The sequence below is a fragment of the Narcine bancroftii genome, chromosome 11, assembly GCF_036971445.1.
Source record: "Narcine bancroftii isolate sNarBan1 chromosome 11, sNarBan1.hap1, whole genome shotgun sequence".
Classification (NCBI taxonomy): Eukaryota; Metazoa; Chordata; class Chondrichthyes; order Torpediniformes; family Narcinidae; genus Narcine; species Narcine bancroftii.
The window spans coordinates 56,390,520-56,416,105 of record NC_091479.1 but is presented as its reverse complement, the minus strand read 5'-3'; the positions used below and the strand labels follow the sequence as shown (position 1 = coordinate 56,416,105).

Here is a 25,586-nt window from a genome sequence, read left to right as displayed (position 1 = left end):
CCCTCAGTGCTGGTCAAAAAGCAACTAACTCTATCCCTCTGTACCTCACTCTGCAATTGGATCTTTGACATTCTCATTGGATGACTACAGTCAGGACGAATTGGAAACAAGGTCTCTTCCCCACTGATCATCAACACAGGCGCAGTCCAAGGATGTGTGCTTAGCCCCCTGCTCTACTCTCTGTAAACCCATGACTGTGTGTGGTGAGCCATAATTCCATTGCTATCAACATGTTGGTGGATGACACTACAATTGTCAGCAAACAATAAATGGCAATGATGAAGCGAAGAAGGGAGGACATAGATCAGCTGGTTGAATGCTAACAAATCAAACTTTTCACTCAATGTCAACAAAACAATGGATAAGATTTTGGATTCTGCAGGAAGTCAAAAGAACACGACCCAGTCTTCATGGAGGTCTCAGGAGTGCAGATGTTCATGAATGTCAAATTCCTAAGCATGAAAACTCTGAGGATCTGTCATGGAACCTCCATCGTGATGCTTTCACAAAAAAACCTCACCATTGGCTATACTGTGTGATGTGCCTGAGGAGATTCATTATCACAATGAAGACACTCCTTAACCTCCACAGGTGTACTATGCAGATCATTCTGGTAGGTTGCATCACTGCCTGGCTTGGAGGTGCCATATCTCAGGAAAATCATAATTTCGAGAGGGTTTTTATCTCTCCCTGTAACATCACAGGCACTAGAATTCACTCCAGTCAGAATCTATACATGACATGCTGTCTTAAAATAAAAGTCTCTATCATGGAAAACCTCCACCATCCAGACCATAACTTCCTCACTCTACTATCATTGGATAAGGTACTGGAGCCTGAGGAATAGAGGTCAATGCCACAATGTCAGTTTCTTCCCTGATGCCACCAGATCCTGTATAATCAATGAGCCGAAGACACAGCCTTGCTTTTTTGTGCACTGTTAACTTTATTTTTAAGAGTAGTTCTGAACGATGGTTATAAGATGAATGTTTGCTCCATCCTGCTGCCCCAAATCACCAAATATTAGGACATGTTCTTGACAATAAATCCTGATTCTGAACCTGACAAGATATGAAAGGTATCTTCAAAAAAAGTGAAAATAGGTGCATGAGACCAAAAAATATGGAAACAATTACCTTCCCAGCAGGAGGCACACTGCACATCCGGCATCCAGATTGAGGCTCTTTCCACATCCGGCAGGAGGACTATTCCACATCCAGCATCCGGCAGGAGTCCCATTCCACATCCGGCAGGAGGCCCATTTCACATCCGGCATCCGGATGGAGGCCCATTCCACATCCGGCAGGAGGTCTAAGCCACATCCGGCATCTGGCAGGAGGCCCTTTCCACATCCGGCTGGTGGCCCATTTCATATCCGGTACCCGGCAGGAGGCCCATTGCTTCAAAGGCATGAGGCTCTCTTTTAAAATATTTTCAGTGGCCTTTAAGAAACAGGAAACAAACAGAAGCCATTAATCAATGGTAATACATAAAAAGGAAGATTCAGATAAAATAAAAATTATAAAAATAAATTGATCATGTCTAAACATTATATCATAACAAACAGAAATAAAGTGATAAACATTTAAACAATTATAACATATGTCTAATAGAACATGATTTAAAGAGTATATGATACTCCAAATTCCTTCCCCTTCCCTTCTGAAGTTCTTTAGTGAGTACATAAAATTTTTCTACCATTAAAGAAACACAAACATATAAAGCAAGGTCCCAGTGATTAAATGTTACAAAAATGTTGAAATAAAGGTGCCCATGGACACAGAATGTTTAAATGTGAATCTGTGGAAGAACATCTGATTAATTCAAAGTTAGGCCTGCCACCATATCACAGAGGAATTGAGTGTTTTTAGGGGCAACAGCATCTTTCCAACTCATCAATATTGAACGTCGAGCAACAAGGGAGGCAAAAGAGACGACATGTGGTTAATTCATAGTTCAATTCATTTAGGTTGTCTCTGTTGATCCAAAAGGAGCAATTTTGGATGAGTTATCAACATCAGGACGTCCTTCAATACCATTGTTTCCTCAGTTCTGGTCAAAAATCAACTAACTCTATCCCTCTGTACCTTACTCTGCAATTGGATCTTTGACATTCTCATTGGAAGACCACAGTCAGGACGAATTGGAAACAAGGGCTCTTCCCCACTGATCATCAACACAGGCGCAGTCCAAGGATGTGTGCTTAGCCCCCTGCTCTACTCTCTGTAAACCCATGACTGTGTGTGGTGAGCCATAATTCCATTGCTATCGACATGTTGGCGGATGACACCACAATTGTCAGCAAACAATAAATGGCAATGATGAAGCGAAGAAGGAAGGACATAGATCAGCTGGTTGAATGCTAACAAATCAAACTTTTCACTCAATGTCAACAAAACAAAGGACAAGATTTTGGATTCTGCAGGAAGTCAAAAGAACACGACCCAGTCTTCATGGAGGTCTCAGGAGTGCAGATGTTCACGAACGTCAAATTCGTAAGCATTAAAACTCAGAGGATCTGTCATGGAGCGTCCATGGTGATGCTTTCACAAAAAAGCCTCACCATTGGCTCTATTGTGTGATGTGCCTGAGGAGATTCATTATCGCAATGAAGACACTCCTTAACCTCCACAGGTGTACTATGCAGATCATTCTGGTAGGTTGCATCACTGCCTGGCTTGGAGGTGCCATATCTCAGGAAAATCATAATTTCGAGAGGGTTTTTATCTCTCCATGTAACATCACAGGCACTAGAATTCACTCCAGTCAGAATCTATACATGACATGCTGTCTTAAAATAAAAGTCTCTATCATGGAAAACCTCCACCATCCAGACCATAACTTCCTCACTCTACTATCATTGGATAAGGTACAGTAGCCTGAGGAATAGAGGTCAATGCCACAATGTCAGTTTCTTCCCTGATGCCACCAGATCCTGTATAATCAATGAGCCAAAGACACAGCCTTGCTTTTTTGTGCACTGTTAACTTTATTTTTAAGAGTAGTTCTGAACGATGGTTATAAGATGAATGTTTGCTCCATCCTGCTGCCCCAAATCACCAAATATTAGGACATGTTCTTGACAATAAATCCTGATTCTGAACTTGACAAGATATGAAAGGTATCTTCACAAAAAGTGGAAATAGGTGCATGAGACCAAAAAATATGTAAACAATTACCTTCCCAGCAGGAGGCACGCTGCACATCCGGCATCCAGATTGAGGCTCTTTCCACATCCGGCAGGAGGACTATTCCACATCCAGCATCCGGCAGGAGTCCCATTCCACATCTGGCAGGAGGCCCATTTCACATCCGGCATCCGGATGGAGGCCCATTCCACATCCGGCAGGAGGACTATACCACATCCGGCATCTGGCAGGAGGCCCATTCCACATCCGGCTGGTGGCCCCTTTCATATCCGGTACCCGGCAGGAGGCCCATTGCTTTAAAGGCATGAGGCTCTCTTTTAAAATATTTTCAGTGGCCTTTAAGAAACAGGAAACAAACAGAAGCCATTAATCAATGGTAATACATAAAAAGGAAGATTCAGATAAAATACAAATTATAAAAATAATTGATCATGTCTAACCATTATATCATAACAAACAGAAATAAAGTGATAAACATTTAAACAATTATAACATATGTCTAATAGAACATGATTTAAGAAGTATACTATACTCAATATTCCTTCCCCTTCCCTTCTGAAGATCTTTAGTGAGTACATAAAATTTCACTACCATTAAAGAAAACAAACATATAAAGCAAGGCCCAAGTGATTAATTGTTACCAAAATGTTGAATTAAAGGTGCCCATGGACATAGAATGTTTAAATGTGAATCTGTGGAAGAACATCTGATTAATTCAAAGTTAGGCCTGCCACCATATCACGGAGTAATTGAGTGTTTTTAGGGGCAACAGCATCTTTCCAAATCATTAATATTGAACGTCGAGCAACAAGGGAGGCAAAACAGACGACATGTGGTTAATTCATAATTCAATTCATTTAGGTCGTCTCTGTTGATCCAAAAAGGGAAATCATATGGAAAAGGAGTTAAGGGTTATGGGGATAAGGCTGGAAAGGGGTATTGATGGTAGTGATCAGCCAGGATTTGTAAAATGGTGGTGCTGGCTCGACGGGCCGAAGGGCCCACTCCAGCTCCTATTGTCTATTGTAAATATCAGATTGACCCTGAGAACTAAAGTGTGCTCTTCATTGACTACAGCTGGTCCTTCACAACTGCTATCAACTCAGAGCTGGTCAAGAAGTAAAATCTCTCACCCCCCTGTACCTCACTCTGCAATTGGATACTTAACTCTCTCAACCAAAGACAACAGCCAGTATGAATCGGAAACTACGTCTCCTCCCCACAGTATCTCAGCACAGACCCACTCTAAGAATTTGTTCTTTGCCCACATCGCTCTCATTATTGTTAACACGTGACCATGTGGCGAGGCACATTTCCATTGCTTTCTGCGTGTTTCCCGATGACAGGACAAATCTCGGCCAAATAACAAATGGAATGACAAAGTGTACAGGAGGGACATAGATCAGCTCGGCTACTGTGTAACAACGACATCCTTTCCCTCAATGACACCAAAACAGAGGAGATAATTATGGATATCAGGGTGAAGTCTGCAGACCACGATTTAATCTACATGGAGGATTCAGCAGTGGAGATGATCAAGAATCTATTCAGAAAGAAGGCTCGCCAGTGGCTATACTTTCTGAGGTGTATTAGGTGCTTTGGTATTTCATCCAAGACACCAGTTAACCTCCACAGGTGAACTTTGGAGAGCATTCTGGCTGGTTTCATCACTGCCTGGTATAGAGGCGCCAACTCTCAGGAAGTTCACCCTGCCACATCATCGGCGGCAGAATTCACTTCATCGACAACATCTACGTGAGGCGTTATATTAAAAAAGAATCCTGTATCAGCAAAGACCCCCACCACCCAGACCATAATGTCTTCACTCTGCTACCCTTAGGAAAAAGGTACTTGAGCCTAAGGACAAGCAGCGCATGCCACAAGGACAGCTTCTTCTCCGATGCCACCAAATTCTTGAATAATCAATGAGCCAAAGACACTGCCTTGTTTTTTTTCACTGTTAACTTCATTTTTTAAAGCAATGTTAAAAGATGGTTATAACATGAATGTTTGCACTATTCTGCTACCCCAAATCACTGAAATTCATTACTTGTTCTTGACAATAAATTCTGATTCTGAATCAGAAAACATATGTAAGACTTCTTCACTAAAAAGTTCAGAGAAGAGTGAGAGAAAAAAAAATATGGAACAAAATCATCTCTTTAAAATCATCTCTTCAGAATTTAGCTTAAACTATAATGGGCACCCCCTCCTCACACGCACGCACGCACGCACGCACGCACACACCCACCCACCCACCCACCCACCCACACATTCATTTGCGCATTGTGGGGTTAAGTTACATTTATGTTTAGAGTTAAGGAACAAATGATAAACTATAAATAAAAAAAACGATTGTTTGGAAGATATTGTTTTCTTTGTGAATTTCTATTGCTGCTGGTCTCGTATTTAACACATTCCCTGGCTTTCTTCCTATAAACCATGATTCCCTGACTAATCCTATACATCTCAATCTCTGCCTTAATTACTCCCAATGACCTCACTTCCACAATTGCCTTTAGCAACAAGCTTCACAGACTCGTGAGCCTCGGACTAAATAAATATTTTGCATCTCTGTTTTAAATAGACACCCTATTATCCTGAACTTATGCCCTCTTATCCTACAATCCACTGTCATGGGAAACAGCCTTACCACATCTACTCTGGCTCGGCCTTCCAGCATTTGAACTGCCTCGATAAATTTCCCCTCATCCTCTGTACTCTATCAAGAACAGCCGAAAAGCTTAAAACGATTCCTCAAATGCTAACCCTTTCAATCCTGGTATCATTCCAGTCAATCATCTCTTAACCCTCTCGTCTCCTAAATGCAATTCTACGATTAATGGTCCAATAGACAGTATGCCTTGTTAATCACAGAATCAACCTGAACAGCTTTTTGGAACCCCCTATGGACTCAAACCACAAGATCCCTGTGATCCTCCACACTGCCAAGAGTCTTACCATTAAAACTAAATTCTGCCATCATATCTGACCTACCAAAATGAACCAGTTCGCATTTCTTTGGATTGAATTCCAACTGCCACTACTCAGCCGGGGTTTTGCTTCCAAACAATGTCCTGCTGTAACCTCTGACAGGCCTCCACACTATCCACAACACCCCCAATCACTGTGTCATCTGCAAACTGACTAACCCATCCCTCCACTTCCTCATCCAGGTCATTGATCCAAATCACAATGGTTCCCAGAACAGATGCCTGAGGAACACCACTGGGCACCTACCTCCATGCAGAATAGGACCCGTCCACAACCACTCTCTCCCATCTGTGGTCAAGCTCATTCTGCATCCACAATGCAATGCCCCTTTGGTTGCTTTGCCTCCATACCTTCTCAATAACACTTGCATAGGGAACCTTATCAAATGCCTTGCAGAAATTCATATACCCAACATCTCCTGCTCTTCCTTCATCAATGGGTTCAGTCACAGCCTCAAAGAAATTCAATCAGGCTCGTAAGGCTCAACCTGCCCTGGACAAAGTCACGTTGACTCTTCTTCATCATAGTCGACCTCTCCAAATGTTCATAAATCCTGCCTCTCATCATCTTCTCCATCAATTGACCAACCACTGCTCGATCATTTCCTGGGCTACCTCGACTCACTTTCCTGAATAAAGAATCAACATCCTCCGGAACCTCTCCCGTCCCATCGATGATTCGAAGATCGTTGCCAGAGGTTCAACGATCTCCTCCCTCACCTCCTCCAGTCGCCTGGGATCCATCTCATCTGGTCCCAGCCACTTCTCCCACTTGATGCTTTCCAAAAGCTCCACCACATCTTCTCTCTTTTATCTCCAGGCTCAAGCTTTTCAGTTTGCTGCAGGTCATCACTTCAATCACCAAGATCCTTTTCCATCGTCAAGTCTTCATCAACCCCTCTGCTATTTCTTCACTTTCCCATTGTTACACTTGATAGGTCCTATTCTTTCACGTCTTATCCTCTTGCTCTTCACCCACTTGTAGAATGTCTTGATGATGTCGTGGTCTTACAGTTCAAAAATACACGCCACTTTTGAACAAATCTGCTCCTACACCCCCACTTATCTCCACAACTGTGTCAGCAGGATCAAGGCCTGGTCCGACATGTCCTGAGCTGGGAAGGGAGCTGAATCTCATGCTCGGAATCAGAGATTGACAAGAATATGTCTCACAAATTTTGCTGAAACTGAATAACATTAATATTGACTTCTCTGGCTGTCGTTAAGCTCCCCACTTCAATTCTCTCCCATCACCTTCCCCAAGATCTGTCTCTCTCCCCTTTCCCTTTCTCCTTTCCCACAGACATCATCAATGCTCACCTCTCTGTTGGATATGACACCATTACGTGTATGCAATGATTTATACTGAATATTTGGTAGTCATTTCTGTAGTATGTAATGAATAAAGCATTGAGTTAGTTGGCATTGACGATATGACTGTCATTATTTACAATGGGGGGCTCGAACATAACAGTGGCAACAAGGATTCAAGAACTCACTCAACCATGACACATTTATCATTTCTAACTCCAGAAGACAGTGAGATGACGGCAGCAGTTCCTGCAGCTCTCTTAGACTAATCCAATGAAGATGAAGACACGTGGGAAGCATCTGTAGAAGGTTTTGACGATCATTGTATTGTACATGATATGACTGAAAATCCTCCATCCAATAAAAACGGGTATTGTTTTTAACCCTAATGGGAGGAGGCACCTGAGCTCTTAAGATCGCTGACTAGCTCACACATGCCTTCAACGAAAACATCTGCTGAAATCTGTCAAGTGATCGCTCAGCACCTTAACACCCCACCTCCAGCGATGACAGAAAGTCATAAATTTTACCGATGTAAACAACAACACAGAGAGTCTGTCCCCAATTTCATGTAAACTGTCTAGATACAATGCAGTTGGGCAGATCAAAAACGTCAAGATATCAATTCATAATGGGTTTAGCTGAACAAACGACCCGAGGAAAACAAATTGCAACACAAAATCTGACATCTGAACTGGCGTTAGACATTGCGACTGCCGCCGAGACAGTGGGAAGCAATGCAGATGTCTGTCCGAGAGACTTGGCTATCAATAAATCTTGGCGCCAAGATTCTTCCCGCCAGGAATCTGCCCGTCAAAAATGTCTTTGCTGTGGGAAGCCGAATCAAAGTCCCAATATTTGCTACTTCAAAAAGCCAAATGCCACAAATGCAATGTGAAGGGGCACATCAAAGCAAGATGGCCATTGATTAAACTGAGGAAAGATTACCAGCCAGCCTCCTGAAAAGTACATTTTGACCAAGAGACGGGAAAAGCCAGACACTGAAATCCGGATACCAATGAATCAGAAGTGGAACCAAACCAAAGTGAATATGTGATCCAAGTAATCCCCATCCGTGGGCCACAAAGAGCCAAATTTTTATATCCACGTCCACATGAACAGCAAACTGATATGGATGGAACTCAATACAGGAGGAGTGGTTTCCCTCAGGCCCAGAACAATGAAGGAGGGCCAGCTACCACACACAGATGCTCCATCTTAAAAACAGTTATGGGGGAGGAAATACAAGTTCTTGCCAAGTGCAATGTACACGTTAAGTACAAGGATCAATCGAATCAGTTGCCCCACTATATCACCGAGAGGCCAGAATTGCTCGGTCCTCATGGTTAACAACTTTCAGCTGGATTGGCAAGAAATAGGGAACATAATCAGTCAAAAGAACAAAGAAAAGTGGGATGAACACCTGCTGCAAACCACACACCTCAAACTGGCTCCAATTTTAAAATGTGATGGTAAGGAGATCAAAGCAATCCTGGTGTCTCACCAAGGTTTAGATAATTAAAATAAGAAAACATCACTCCTGTCCAGGTGAACGCAAGACTATGGAGCAGTACTAGGCTATTCAGCCCTACTACCTGGCCTTCTCCCCTTGATGCTCTGACTAGTCAAGAATCTCTGCCGATGACCTGGCTCCATAACTGCCTGTGGCAACAAATTCCACAGATTCACCACCCTCTGGCTACAGAAATTCCTCCACATTTCTGCTCTATGTGGAATTTCTTCAATGCTGAAGTTGTTCCTTCTCTTCAACTCTTCCATCATAGGAAACAACTGTTCTACATCCACTCTGACCATGCCTGTCAACATTCAAAATGTTTCAATGATGACCTCCCCCCCACACATTCTCCTAAATTCTAACGAGTCCAGGCCGAGAGCCAGCAAACATTCCTCATGCCATGTATCCCGCACACTTGCAGCACCAGGCTGTTAGTTTTCCCACAGCTTCCAAGTCCTGCACCATTCCTGCTTGGAAATATATTGCTGGTCCTTCATCATCCCTGGATCTTAATCCTGGAAGATCCCCCTCCCCCACGCTCCTGCCTAAAAGCAGCTTCACCAGAAAGATGGCTGCACTTCAAGAAGGCAGTTCATCCCCACACTCCCCAAAGCTGAGTGGTAAATACTTGCTTTCAGATTAGATTAGATACGATTTATTGTCATGTCATCAAACAGAAATGTAATATTACACATCATCAACAATATTACAGCAGCTATCATCAAGGATCCACACCACACAGCACATGTTCTGTTCTCGCTGGATAGGGTGTAGGGGCCACAAGACTCACACCACTAGGTTCAGGAACAGCCGCTCCCCCTCCACCATCAGACTCTTCAACAACAAACTCAATCAGGGCTTCATTTAAGGACTTTACTTTGCTACTTTATTGATTTTTCCCACTTCTCTTTATTGCACAGTTTGTTTCCATTTCTTTATTTGTTTCCGCAGTGTCCAGTTTTTTCTTGCAATTCCAAGAAGTGGTCATTTGGCCTGGCCCACAAGATAACAAATCTCAGGGTTGTATGTGCGATCATTCATGTACCTTGACTATAAATCTGAATCTGAAATCATTGCCCTCAGTCTGACAATAATGCAGACAAAGATTCACTGTGAGCCTGAACATTGACTGGCTCCCCTAACAGTCAGGCAAAGAGAGGTCAAAGAGAGTCCCTTCACAGTCATTGGGTGACCGTGGATTTGTCTCCGATGCTCCCGCAGCCTCTGCCAGACTCCTGTTCAGTTCAAATCGTGGCCCGTTCCAAACCTGCAGCACAGTGAGGAAGTCTTCAAAGCCCAAGGCATACAAAACGTGGATGTTAAACTGATTGGAATCCAGCATCTCAACAGCAACTCATGAGAAATGACATCTATTCGAGTTGACTTGTTCATGTGAAGTCTTGTTTGACGTCTATCATTTCCATTTCTTAAGAAAGTGCATCCAGAAATGTGAAAAGCTGAGACATGAAACAATGTACCTCAAACAAGTTTAAAGGGATGTCCATCAAATTTGTATTCAAGAATATGCCTTAAATATTGTACCTCCCCATGGTAAAATTCCAATGAGATCCTTGTATTAGCCAGGTGACAGTGTCCACCTGACATTAATACTACTTATTCCCGCTGGTGTGACTCGAATTAAAGCCGTGTCTTGTACTTTGTGGTTCTGCTGGGATTTTTGAACCTCACAGGAGGCACAATGATACAAGGGTAGTTCTATTGCGTCTGTTTCTTCATGGGACTTCGTGTAACCCTTGCTTGGGTTTTTTAAATCATTGGGGAAGAAAAACGTCCTGAAATTTCCATGCAAGAGTGGCAAATCAGTCATATGAAGAAACAATTCTTTGGAAACAACTTGACAAGAAATTTGTGAGTTTTGAGATCTGATGCCTCACGCTTCCTCCATAATTGTTTTTGAACAGCAGTAAAGACTATTTTCAACACAAAAATTTCTGAGACTGAACATTAAAATCAACTCTTCAGAATTAAGCTTATAATTTAATAGTTTGGGTTTTGCCCCATGCGCGCATGCACACACATTTGCACATCATGTGGATAAGTTAGATTTAAGTTTCGAGTGAAGTAAGAGATTATTAATAAATAAATGATTGTTGTGAAGATACCCTTGCCTTTGTGAATTTCTATTGCTGCTGGTCGAATATTTAACACATTCCCTGGCTTCTTCCCTGTAAACCAAGATTCCCAGACTAATACAAAGCATAGCAATCTCTGCCTGAAATACTCGCAAAGACCTCGCTTCCACAGCCGCCTGTGGGATCAAGCTCCACAGATCATGAACCTCTGGCTAAAGAAATTTTTCTGAATCTCTCTTTTAAATTGGCATCTTTTCTCCAGAAATTATACCCTCATCCTAAAATCCAGGCCATGGGAAACATCCTTTCCCCATTTACTCTGGCCAGGCCTTTAGCATTTGAACTGCCTCGATATGTTTCCCCTCATCCTCTGTACTCCAGCTGAAAACCATTCCTCATATGCTAACCCTTTCAATCCTGGTCTCATTCCAGTAAATCTTCTCTCAACCCTCTCCAAAGCCAGCACTTTGTTTCTCAAATAAGGCACCAAAACTGTCCCCAATACTCCAAGAGAAGCCTTACCTGAGCTTGATGGAGTCTCAACATCACACCCCTGCTCTTGCCTGCTGTCCCTCTGGAAATGAATCCCAACATCGCATTCACCCTGTTTATAACAGAATGGAATGTTCTAGAACTCATCAGGATGACCAACGGCCCTCATCGCAATCTGTCAATAATGGTGATTTCAGGTGGGAATGTGATGAATAAATTAGAACTTCCCTGGACATTCCATGTTGTCTTTTGAATGTCCCTCTTGTTCCAGCCTCCATCACCACCCTTGGCAATGCATTCCAGGCACCCACCACACACTGTGGAAAATAACATCTGGCCTCTGTTATCACCACTAAACTTTCCTCTGCTCACCTCATCAAGTCTCTCGATAAGCAGATGACCTTTTAGTCTCTATTTCAGATCTCTTTACTATTACATTTTGGGAGAATTTTCTGGATAAAAACTACATTTTCATAAAATTGAATTATTCCCAATCAACTCACATGATCCTATATATGACAATATACCATTTAAGATTGTTTTTTTTTAAATTTTTTATTTTTCACACCATAAACCACATTGACCAAGATACATAAATTTTCCTTTTCAAATATATAGTGTCATTTTCTACCCCTCCCCTCCCTCCTCCCATCCCACCATCCCTACCTCCCCCCCCCCATTCATTTAAAGTACAGAATCTAAGATACATTAAACCAGTCAAACAATGTTGTCATTCAATAAAAATAAACAAGAAATTCCACTGAGTCAATTCTTTTCATTTCCTTCTCCTTTCGTTAATTTAGGTGGTAGATGTCCCCGGTAGGTTTTCTCTGTTATGTTTCATGTATGGCTCCCATATTTGTTCAAATATTTCAATATTATTTCTTGATTATATGTTATTTTTTCTAATGGAATACATTTATTCATTTCTATATACCATTGTTGTATTCTCAAATTATCTTCTAATTTCCAGGTTGACATAGTACATTTTTTTTTGCTATGGCTAGAGCTATCCTAACAAATCTTTTTTGTGCACCATCCAAATCGAGTCCAAATTCTTTGTTTTTTTATATTACTTAGGAGGAAGATCTCTGGGTTTTTTGGTATATTGTTTTCTGTAATTTTATTTAATATCTGGTTTAGATCTTCCCCAAATTTTTCCACTTTCTCACATGTCCAGATTGCATGAATTGTTGTTCCCATTTCTTTTTAACAACAAAAACATCTGTCAGATACTGTTGGGTCCCATTTATTTAACTTTTGAGCTGTAATGTATAGCCTGTGTATCCAGTTATATTGTATCATACGTAACCTCGTGTTTATTGTATTTCTCATAGTTCCAGAGCATAACTTCTCCCATGTTTCCTTCTTTATCTTTATGTTTAAATCTTGTACCCATTTTTGTTTAGTTTTACCATTTGTTTCCTCATTCTCCTTTTCTTGCAGTTTAATATACATATTTGTTATAAATCTTTTGATTATCATTGTATCTGTAATCACATATTAAAAATTACCTCCCTCTGGTAACCTCAGACTGCTTCCCAATTTGTCCTTCAAGTAGGATCTCAGTTGGTAGTATGCCAACACTGTATCTTGAGTTATGTTATATTTATCCTTCATTTGTTCAAAGGATAGTAATTTATTTCCTGAAAAACAATTTTCTATTCTTTTGATCCCTTTTTTGTCCCATTCTTTAAAGGAAAGGGATTAACTGATTTTGCGTCAGTATTAGTTTTGATAATTGGTAATTTGTTTTATTCCTTTCTACATGAATCTTCTTCCAAATATTTAGCAGATGATGTAATACTGGAGAACTCCTACATTGTACCAATTTTTCATCCCATTTATATATGTTCAGGTATCTTCTCCCCTATTTTATCTAGTTCTAATCTTGTCCAATCTGGCTTTTCCCTTGTTTGATAAAAAATCTGATAGGTATCTTAATTGTGCAGCTATATAATAATTTTTAAAGTTTGGCAGTTGTAAGCCTCCTTGTTTATACCATTCTGTTAATTTATCTAGTGCTATCCTCGGTTTCCCACCTTTCCATAAAAATTTCCTTATTATTTTCTTTAACTCCTTGAAGAATTTCTCTATCAAGTGTATTGGCAGTGCCTGAAATAGGTATTGTATCCTTGGGAAAATGTTCATTTTAATACAGTTTATCCTTCCTATTAGTGTTAGTGGTAAATCTTTCCAATGCTCTAAATCGTCCTGTAATTTTTTCATTAGTGGATAATAATTGAGTTTATATAGATGGCCGAGGTTTTTATTTATTTGTATACCTAGGTATCTTATTGCTTGCATTTGCCATCTGAATGGTGATTCCTTCTTAAATTTTGAGAAATCCGCATTATTCATTGGCATTGCTTCACTTTTATTTGCGTTAATCTTGTAACCCAACACTTCTCCATATTCCTTCAATTTCTTATGTAATTCTTTTATTGACAATTCTGGTTCTGTTAAGTATACTATAACATCATCTGCAAATAAACTGATTTTATATTCCTTGTCTTTTATTTTTATCCCTTTTATTTTATTTTCTGTTCTTATCAATTCTGCTAGTAGTTCTACAGCTAACGCAAACAATAAGGGTGATAGTGGGCATCCCTGCCTTGTTGATCTGCTTAAATTAAATTGCTTTGATATATATCCATTTACTGTCACTTTCGCCAATGGCCCCTTATATAATGTTTTAATCCAATTAATATACTTCTCTGGTAAACTGAATTTTTGCAATACTTTGAATAAATAATTCCATTCTACTCTGTCAAAGGCCTTCTCTGCATCTAAAGCAACTGCTACTGTTGGCGCTTTACTCCCTTCTACTGCTTGAATTAAGTTAATAAATTTACAAATATTGTCTGTTGTTCGTCTTTTTTTAATAAATCCAGTTTGGTCTAGATTTACCATTTTAGGTACATAATCGGCTAATCTGTTTGCTAATAGTTTACCTATTATCTTATAATCTGTGTTAAGTAATGATATTGGTCTATATGATGCTGGTGCGAGTGGATCTTTCCCTATCTTTGGTATTACTGTAATTATTGCTGTTTTGCATGAATCTGGTAAGCTTTGTGTTTTGTCAATCTGGTTGATTACTTCCAGGAGGGGAGGAATTAATAAATCTTTAAATGTTTTATAGAATTTTATTGGGAATCCGTCCTCTCCTGGTGTTTTATAATTTGGTAGTTTTTTTATTATCTCTTGTATTTCTACTATTTCAGATGGTTCTGTTAATTTATTTTCTTCCTCTATTTGTAATTTCGGTAGTTCAATTTTAGTTAAAAATTCATCTATTTTGACTTCTTTCCCTTCGTTTTCAGTTTGGTATAATTTTTCATAGAATTCTCTGAAGTTTTCATTCATCTCTGTTGGATTATATGTGATTTGTTTGTCTTTTTTCCTTGATGCCAATACCATTCTCTTAGATTGTTCTGTCTTAAGCTGCCATGCTAGAATTTGGTGCGTTTTCCCCCCTAGTTCATAATATTTCTGTTTTGTCTTCATTATGTTCTTCTCCACCTTATATGTTTGTAGTGTTTCATATTTTATTTTTTTTAACTGCCAATTCTTTTCTTTTAGTTGTGTCTTCCTTCATTGCTAAATCTTTTTCTATATTTACTATTTCCCTTTTCAACTGCTCTGTTTCCTGATTGTAGTCCTTCTTCATCTTGGTTACATAACTTATTATTTGCCCTCTGATGAACGCTTTCATTGCGTCCCATAGTATAAACTTATCTTTCACTGATTCTGTATTTATTTCAAAGTACATTTTAATTTGTCTTTCAATGAATTCTCTAAAATCCTGCCTTTTAAGTAGCATGGAGTTTAATCTCCATCTATACATTCTTGGAGGGATGTCCTCTAACTCTATTGTCAATATCATGGGTGAATGGTCCGATAATATTCTAGCTTTATATTCTGTTTTTCTTACTGTGTCTTGCATGTGAACTGATAACAGGAATAGGTCTATTCTTGAGTATGTTTTATGTCTACCCAAATAATATGAATATTCCTTTTCCTTTGGGTGTTGTTTCCTCCATATATCCAAAAGTTACATTTCTTGCATCGATTTAATTATAAATTTGGTTACTTTGTTCTTTCTGTTAATTTTTTTCCCAGTTTTATCCATATTTGAATCCAAATTAAGGTTGAAATCCCTCCTATTAATATGTTCCCTTGCATGTCTGCTATCTTCAAAAAATATCTTGCATAAATTTTTGATCTTCTTCGTTACGTGAATCTACATTGAGTAAATTCCAAAACTCCGAGTATATCTGACATTTTATCATTACATATCTCCCTGGTGGATCTATTATTTCCTCTTCTATTTTAATTGGTACATTTTTACTGATTAATATAGCTACTCCTCCAGCTTTTGAATTATATGACGCTGCTGTTACATGTCCTACCCAATCTCGCTTTAAATTCTTATGCTCCATTTCAGTTAAATGTGTTTCTTGCACGAATGCTATATCAATTTTTTTCTTTTTTCAGTAAATTTAGCAGTTTCTTCCTTTTGATTTGGTTATGTATTCCGTTAATATTTAAAGTCATATAGTTCAACGTAGCCATTTCATACTTTGTTTATCTTCCCTTTTCGTTTCCTCATCATCACCTTTCCTTCTTATCCATTTCTGCTTTCTTGTTGTGAACACTTTATAAGACAACATTTCTAAAACATCAAACATTTCCCTTATTCTCCTATCTAAAATTTCTTTAACCCCATTCTCCCCTCCCCCTCCTGAGTTGCCCTTTATCCCTTGTCGGGCAACCACATCTCCCCTCTCCATTTGGATTTGCGAATTCACTCGCAAGCATCAACTGATTTTGCAGTTACCGTAACTCCTCCCCACCCAGCCACACCCAGAAAAGTTTTCAATTTTCATATATAAAAGGTCACTCTTTTAATCCCTCCTTATTTCCTCTGTTCTCTCATTACATGTCTTCATCTCTCTGCTTTTTTTGTAGTTGTTCTGCAAATTTTCATGCTTCCTCCAGATCCGAGAATAGTCTGTTTTATTGCCCTGGAATAACTATTTTAAATACCGCTGGGTACTTTAACATAAATTTATATCCTTTTTTCCATAGGATCGCTTTTGCTGTATTAAACTCCTTTCTTTTCTTCAGGAGTTCAAAACTTATGTCTAGATAGAAAAAAAAATTTTGACCTTTGTATTCCATTGGCTTTTTGTCTTCTCTTATTTTCTTCATTGTTTTCTCCAATATATTTTCTCGTTGTATATCTTAAGAATTTTACTAAAATGGATCTTGGTTTTTGCTGCGGCTGTGGTTTCGGGGCTAGTGTTCTATGTGCCCTTTCTATTTCCTTTTCTTCCTGTAATTCTGGTCTTCCTAGGACCCTGGGGATCCAATCTTTTATAAATTCTCTCATATTCTTGCCTTCTTCATCTTCCTTAAGGCCCACTATCTTTATATTATTTCTTCTATTATAGTTTTCCATTATATCTATCTTCTGAGCTAACAGCTCATGTGCCTCTTTAACTTTTTTATTAGATTCTTCTAATTTTTCTTTTAAGTCCTCTACTTCCATTTCTACGATTATTTCTCGTTCTTCCACATTGTCCACTCTTTTTCCTATCTCTGATATGACCATCTCTATTTTATTCATTTTTTCTTCTGCACTCTTAATTCTTCTTTTCATTTCATTAAATTCTTGTAATTGCCATTCTTTTACTGATTCCATATATTCTTTAAAAAAAAATGTATCCATTGTCCTGCCTTTCCCTTCTTCTTCCATTTCTCTATGTTCTTCTTCTTCTTCTTCCTCTGGGTTGGCCATCTGTTGTTTCCTTGTTTTCTTTTTGCTCTCTTCTTTCTTGTTCTCGTTGTTTTCTGTGTTCTCTTCCTGTTGCTGTGTTGCAGCTGTCACTCTCAGCTGTGGTCATCGACTCCTCAGCTGTTCCCCCCTCCCATCAGTGTGTTTTTTTTAATGCGCATCGCGCATGTGTGGTTGCGCACTTTTACTCGGCTCCGCGAGCCATTTTTGTAGTCCCAAGCTCGGGACTTCCACCGACCTTAGGGAGCGGGCTTCTCTCTCCACGGCGGGCCTCCTCAGACAGGTAAGGCCTTCACCTTCTTCTTCCCACGTTCATTCTTCTTCTCTTCTTCCCGTTGCTTTCGACTTTTCTCTCTTCGCTGCCATTTTCTTCTCACCTTTAATTTTACTTTGTTTTAATTTTTATTCTTGTACCTTTGTGTTTTGTGTGTTTATTTTTCAACTTTTCCGGAGAGGGCTGGAATTCCCTGACCGGCCACTACTCCATCACGTGACTCCTCCACCATTTAAGATTGTTAAAGAGCATTTTATTTATTTAGGTGTTAAAATCACCAGAAATTTTAAACATTTGGTTAAATTAAATTTTGCTCCTTTATTTGTTTTTGTGAAGCAATCTTTTACTAGATGGGCCCTGTTGACTTTGTCTTTGGTTGGCCGTATTAATGCTGTTAAAATGATAACATTATTTAAAGTTTGAAACCTATTTCAAGCTGTCCAAATTTTAATTCTGAAATCTTAATTTGATGATATTGATTTGAAGATTTAATCTTTGATGCACCATCAATAATCGCATAAGACTGAAGTGAAACTGATGGGCTTTTACAGCCGTCACCCTCATTGACTGATCGAGACAGAGTGGAATGGGGAGCAAACAAAGAATTATGGGTAGGATCCGTCTTGGGAGGCATATCCTGTCAGCAGCACCCAATCACAGCACGACATCAGTTTACCACACCATTATATTTGGAATGGTGAAGGCATCAGATTGGGCTTCACTTCCAGAAACCTAAGAAGGATGGTAGTCTGATTTTACTATTGGGCACTTAATATTTCTTATCTGATTTTTTTTGGATTTATTACTTGGATAAATTTGATCGTCCACACTGGGTAGATTTGGAATTGAAATCTGTCTAGAATGATTCCTTCACTTCTTTGTAGGGTCAGCATGACCTTTTAGATGACCTCAGTAGATTTCCAAACCCGTGTCCTATTGTTGCAACCACTTCAACCCAGAGATAAAGCCTCTGACTATCCAACAATCAATGCCTCTCATTATCTTAAACACCTCTATCAGGCGCCTCTCATCCTCCGTCAGTCCAAGGAGAAAAGGCTGAGTTCACTCACCTGCTTTCACAAGGCACGTTCCCAAAACCAGGCAACATCCTTGTAAACCTACTCTGCACCACATCCTTCCAGTAGTGAGGTGAGCAGAATTGAGCACAGTACTCCAACTGGGGTCTGACCAGGGTCCTATAGACAAAGGACCACCCTTGGCAATGCATTCCAGGCACCCACCACACTCTGTGGAAAATAACATCTGGCCTTTCTCATCTCCACTTAACTTTCCTCCACTTGCCTTCAACAGGTGCCCTCTGATTTTTGCTGTTGCTGCCCCAGGGAAGAGGTGTTGGTTCTCCATCCTATCTAAGCCCATCGTCATCTTATGTACTTCTATTAAGTCTCCTCTCTTCCTTCGAGAGGTTCTGTGGTGAGGAGCCAGGAGATGGGTGATCAGCCGTTGTTCTTGGTACAGAGTAACAAGATGGTCAGCGAGGCAAGAGAAAAGTGGGGAATGTCTGGAATGAATCATTCAGGAAGTGATAGCAGGCTAACGTACATCACTGATAAACCTCTTCCCCACTGTGCACCCTGTGACACGGTATCCATCTCAATTTACCGTACATCACTGTTAAACGTTCTCCCCCTGTGAACCTGGTGCCACAGTATCTGATGCAGTTCATGGGTATATCACTGTTAAACCTTCTCACAAATGTGAATCCTACTATAAAATAATACTCCCCTTCTAAGTCTTGCTGTATTCTAATCCACACCTATTTAAAAATGCCATAAAAAGAGAAAAATCAATCCCAAAACAAGCTACTCAAAAGTAGTAGCCCCCTAAAAATCTGGGTGTGGTGAAGTGCACAAGTGGCAGGTGACTAAAGGACTCAGTGTCACCCACCCCCAGTCAGACTTTCACAAAGTCCTGAAACAAAAACATTCAACCCAGTGATTCCAGTCCCACTGATTGTTCCGGATCTTCAATATCGAGAAGACTTTGCGTCAATTCAACTTTTTTCCCATTCTTTCCATATTTTCCAATCTTCCCATTTCCATTCCCATTGACCCTTCCCTTCGGTGACAATGGTGACGATCGTCCATTTCCTCGTCCATCTGGCAATGAATTAGCAAATATTAAAGCATCGTGGTCATTCTCAAAAAACTGAGATTGAAAATTCCCATAAAATCTTTCAATACTGCCGCATGACGAAAAGCAAATTTATATCCCTTTCGCCACAGTACTTCTTAGGCTGAATTAAATTCTCAGTCTCTTCTGATAATTTCTTGACTCAGATCTGCATTAAAAAAACCCTATTATTTTGAACCATCAGTGGAGCCTGATTTTGCCGTGTTTTCTGCACCACCAATCGGAGGATCATCTCTCTGTCTTGATATTTAAAACAGCGAATCAAAACTGCTCGTGGTAATTGGCCTGGAAATGGTTTCTTCCTTAATGCTCTGTTCGCTCGATCTAATTCCAGTCCATCTGGAACGAATTACCTGCCCTACACTTCTGGGATCCATTTCTTCAAAACCTTCACCAGATCCGAACCTTGCATATCTTCCGGAAGACCTACTATCTTAACATTATTTCTACGACTTTGGTTTTCTAATGAGCCAAACTTCTTCAATAATTCCTTCTTCTGAATCCTCCAATCTACAAAAGGATCTTCCACTATTTCCATTTTTTCTCTATTACACTCCATTTGACTCTTGCATTCAAGAAAGCCTCCTCAATCTTTTTAAAATGATCTTGCACAGTATCCACTGATCGTGTCCATCTCGTAACATCACTCTTAACTACATTAATATTTTGCTTCATAAAAATTATTTCTTCACACACAGTGTTCATTTTAGATTTCATTTCTGAAAATCCTTGAGTCATCTGATGAGTCATCTGCATTGATATATTTGACATATCTTCCATGAGCTGAGCAATCACTTCCAGAATAGGAAACACAGAATCCAGTCCAGCATTCATCACCTCCATTTGAGGCTGACGGCTCTCTTCTTCCTCCAAAGCAGTAAGTCCTCTTCCAGTATGGCTGCGGGTCTGGTCACCCGACAACAGCGTGCCGACCTCATCAGCTCACTGTCGCTCAGGCTCCCCCACAGCCCACATCGTCTCCAAAGGTTCGTGGACCCTCAACAGACTTCGCATGCCCAGTAGGGCACCGACTGCGCAGGTGCATCTTCTGATGCTACATTGCACTCCCCCGGACCACCAGGCAATGCTGCAGGCTCACGGGCCTGTCCTCGCTCAGCTGACCCACACTCACGCCTGTGTTCATGAGCGCACGAGTCGAAACTGCCAAAATCATCGCTGAGCTGGCGCCATCTTGCGATTGCAGAAGCCGGGCAGGAGTCCTCTGAGGCTTGGGGACTCCAGTCGATGACTCCGTTGCTTCAACTTGAACTCGGCCTCAATTATTCAACACATTTGTAAGGTAATTTCTTCTGAAACTGAGTTTTCGATTTTTTCACATTTGCAGCCATTTCAATCCTCCACTATTTCAGTTTTTTTTATCAGTATTTTAAATCACTTTTACAACTTTTAAAATCAAGCATTTAATAGTCTAACTGGGGAAGGGTCGAACCACCCGCCTACCCTCTGTGCCATCTTGTCACAGTATCTGACACAGTTTATAGTAAATCACTGTTAAACCTTCACATTACTGTGAATGCTGTCTCTCAGTTTCTGCCTCAGTCTACCGTTCATCAACGTTAAACCTTCTCCCCCTGTTAACCTAGTGTTAAAGTATCAGCCTAAGTTTACCACACATCACCATTAAACTTTATCCCCATTGTGAGACTGGTTTTACTGTATCTGCCAAAGTTTACCGTACATCACCAGTAAACCTTCTCCTCAATGTGAGCCTGGTGTTACTCTATCTGCCACAGTTTAGTGTACATCACCATTAACCTCCTCCCCACTGTGAACCAGGTTTCACAGAATCTGCCACATTTATTGTACATCATTTTTAAACCTTCTCACTACTGTAAACCTGGAGTCACAGAATCTGCCACAGTTTATTGTACATCATTTTTAAACCTTCTCACTACTGTAAACCTGGAGTCACAGAATCTGCCTTATTCTTCCATACATCTCTGTTAAACCTTCTCAGTACTGTGAACACGGTGTCACAGTATCTGCCAAAGTCGACTGTACATCACCATTAAAATTCTCCCCACATTGACCCATTTTTCACTGTTTTTGCCACCATTTATTGTACATCACAGTATATTCCACAGTTTATTGTACATCAGTGATATACCTTCTCCTCATTGTGAATGTAGTGTCACCATATCTGCATCAGTCTTCTGTACATCACCATAAACTTCTCCCCAATGTGAACCTGGTGTCACTTTATCTGCCACAGTTAATATTACATCACCTTAAAACCTTCTTCCAACTGTGTACCTGGTATCACAGTATCTACCACAGCTTATCGTGCATTACTGTTAAACCTTCTCGCTACTGTGAACTCGGTGTCACAGTATCTGCCAATGTCTACCGTATATCACCGTTAAATATTCTCCAAACTGTGAACCTTTTGTCACAGTGTCTGCTCAGTTTATCGTACATTACTGTTAAACCCGCCGGATAAGCTCCAGAGAGCGAAAGAGGAGTTCTCACGTCTGCAGGAACTGGGGATCATTCATAGCTCCGACAGTCCTTGGGCCTCGCCACTCCACCTGGTCCCAAAAGCCTCCAGTGGCTAGTGCCGCTGCAGAGATTTTCGACGGCTTAATGACACGACAGTACCTGACCGTTACCCCATCCCTCACTTTCAGGACTTTACGGCCAATCTGCATGGCATGAGAGTATTCTCCAAGGTCGATCTGGTGCAAATCCTGTTGCACCCCGAGGATATCCCCAAAGCAGCTATCATCAACCCCTTCGTCTTGTTCGAATTTTTATGCATGCCTTTCAGGCTCAAGAACACCACCCAGACCTTCCAGCACCTCATGGATATGGTGCACAGGGATTTGAATTTCGTGTTCATTTATCTGGATGACATTCTTGTCACCAGCAGAGACTGGGCACAACACAAGTCTCAACTGCACACCCTCTACTCCCGACTGGCCGAATTCGGCCTAATGGTCAGGCCGGCCAAATACCAGTTTTGTGCAGAAGAAAATTTGGATGGGATGAAACTAATCCAGAATCCATCGCACAAGATTGGAGAAATTGGATTGAGCATCTTCAAATACTTGGAAGTTTTGAAGTTAACAGACTTTGGAGTGGCCACATTTGCTCAGTTACACCATTTTTCTGATGTAAGTGAAGATGGTTTTGATCCTGTCAGTTACTGAGTCCTGTGAAATAACCAAGTGCGAGGACATGGTGGATTTGTAATGGGAAAAGCCAGAGTGGCTCCATTAAAGTCAGTCACCAGACCTTGAATGGAATTGACTGATGCTACTATGGCGAGCAAAATGGACGCTATGTTAAGAAGAGAATTACAGATGGAGTTAGCAGATCCTGTGTTTTGGACTGATAGAACATCAGTGCTTAAATATATTAATAATGAAATCATGAGGTTTCATCTCTTTGTGACTAACAGAGGGAATGAAAACCTGGACAACAACAAATGGCAGATTTACCACAGGAGAGAGTTTCACCTGATGAATTCCCATTTACATCTGTGGAAGTTGATTATTTTGGTCCTTTGCAAGTAAAGTGAGGACGAAGTGTTGAAAAACGATATGGAGTTATTTTCACGTGTTTGACTATGAGAGCAATTCATATTGAAGTAGCGTCATTGCTTGATACAGACTCTTTTATTAATGTTCTTTGGCGTTTTATTCCTAGACGTGGTCAAGTAAAAGAATTATGTTCTGATAATGGATCTAACTTAAAAGGAGCTGATCGAGAATTATGAAAAGTTATTCAAAATTGGAATCAACATCAAATTAATGATGCATTATTTCAGAAAGAAGTTAATTGGATATTTAATCCACCCATAGTTATGGGTGTGGTACGGGTAAGGGTTAGTTGGTTGTGGAGAACGTTCACAAAGGTCTGTACTGGGCAGTACTGGGCGGCAATGCTTAATGTTGTAATGGATGCGGAAGCTCTGGGAAGGGGTAAGGGAGCGACTGGCCAGGAAGTCTGCAGATGCTGGGTCCGAGGGCAATGCACAAACATGCTGGGGAAACTCATGGATAGTTTTGTGAGGAGCAGGTCCTGCATCACGAGTCAAATTGAGTATTTCGAGGAGGTGTCAAAGGAAATCGATGAAGGTCAAGGTCTGTATGTGCTGCACGTGGATTTTAGTAAGGTGCTTGACAAGGTCGTCACGGTGGCCTCATTCAGAATGTCGGGAGGCAATGGATCCATGGAGCCTTGGCTGTGTGGATTCAGAATTGGCTAGTCTGCAGTAAACAGAGGGTAGTAGTAGATGGAACAATGACTAGTCGCGCTCCAAATGGATCTGTTCTGGGACCCCTGCTCTTTGTGATTTTTATGAATGATGATGGGAGTGGAAGGGTGGGTAGACAGTGTAGAAGGTTGTCATAGGTCATCCAGTTTGCAGAGAAGTGTCAGATGGAGTTGAATCCTGTAAATACAGATGTACTTAAACAAGCAACTGGCACAGGTTAATTTCCAGAGTCATTTTCAAGGGCACGAATAAAAGTTATTCCAAAGAAGGTTGGAGACCCATTAAAATTAGCTTCATATAGACCAATATCATTATTGAATGCGGATTACAAGAACGTGAGGTCAGAGCACTAGGTTAATGGCAGGATTATGAACAGTGTGCAGGACTGAGGTATATTTAGATCCTGCGCCATAAATCGCTCAAGGTTGCTGTGCAAATTGAGAGGGAGTTTAAGATGGTGTATTGTGTGCTGGCCTTCAGGAGTCAGGGGATTGAGTTCAAGAACTGAGAGGTAACGTTGCAGATGTACAAAATTCTAGTCAGACCACACTTGGAATATTGTGTGCATTCCTGGGGCAAGAATACCAGTGGACGTCTAAATAAGGTGAGATGAGGGAACTTTAGACAAGATGTGAGGGGCATATTTTATTCACACAGAATGTAGTGGGTGGCTGGAATACATTGCCAGGGATAGTACTGGAGGCTCATCCAATAAAGGCATGAAAAAGATTTTAATATAGGGACAGGAATAAAAGAAAAACAGAAGGTACTGGTGAGAGGGAGGGAAGAGTAATATTGTTGTGGGGTAGGTTCAGATGGGTCAGCTGAAGGGACTCGACTGATCCATCCATGATTTGTCCAGCATCTTGCTGCCATGTTGTGGTGAACCAGGGTGTTGCCTGATGGAGACACGGTACTCTGAGCTCTGCAGATATAGATTGTGGTTTTCTCCATAACACACTTCCTCAGGTAAAGCAGAGGAAGGGAAAGGCCCTAGTGTGCAGGGGTAGGGAGGGGGGTGATGGGGGAAGAGTTGGGGCCCTCCAAAGTCATCGTGATCAGGCCTCGGAGACGGCATCTCTCTCACTCGTATTTCTCTTCCCAGGAGAAGGAGCGATCTCAGAGACAAGACAAGAGTCCAGAAGAACATTGCATCCCAGCTGAACAGAGGACGGACAACATCATGATGGCCTGAACCCGTCCCCTTCTCCCTCTGGCCCTGCGAACTCCATTCACCACCTCTTCCATATCCCTTCACCCACTTCCCCTCCCATTTCTCCCCTACTTCTCCTCCATTCCAACCCCCTCCCACTCACCTTCCCCTTCACCTACCCTCACACCTATGCCCTAAAATTAGCCCTCCTCCCTTCACCTCCCCTTCCCCTCTCCTTTACCCCTCCCCTTCACCTCCTACCCTTCCCCTCCTCCCCTTCCCCTCCCCTTCCCTTCCTACCCCTAATTTAGGGAAAGGAAGGATAGGGGAAGGGGGTAGGAGAAAGGGAGGTAGTGAGAGGGTAGGGGTAGGTAATGGGGTCGTGGTAGGGGGTGCAGGAATGGGGTA

At 40.9% G+C, this 25,586-nt stretch overlaps 1 long non-coding RNA gene across 1 annotated transcript in view; it reads left to right on the top strand.

The window, feature by feature from the left end:
* The window catches only part of LOC138745465 (uncharacterized), a 49,489-nt gene extending 23,956 nt beyond the window's left edge, over positions 1-25,533 (top strand). The window contains exon 3 of the long non-coding RNA XR_011346283.1: positions 25,131-25,533. This is a non-coding gene — a long non-coding RNA (uncharacterized lncRNA). The remainder of the gene's footprint in view (positions 1-25,130) is intronic.
* The last annotated feature ends 53 nt before the right edge of the window (positions 25,534-25,586 follow it).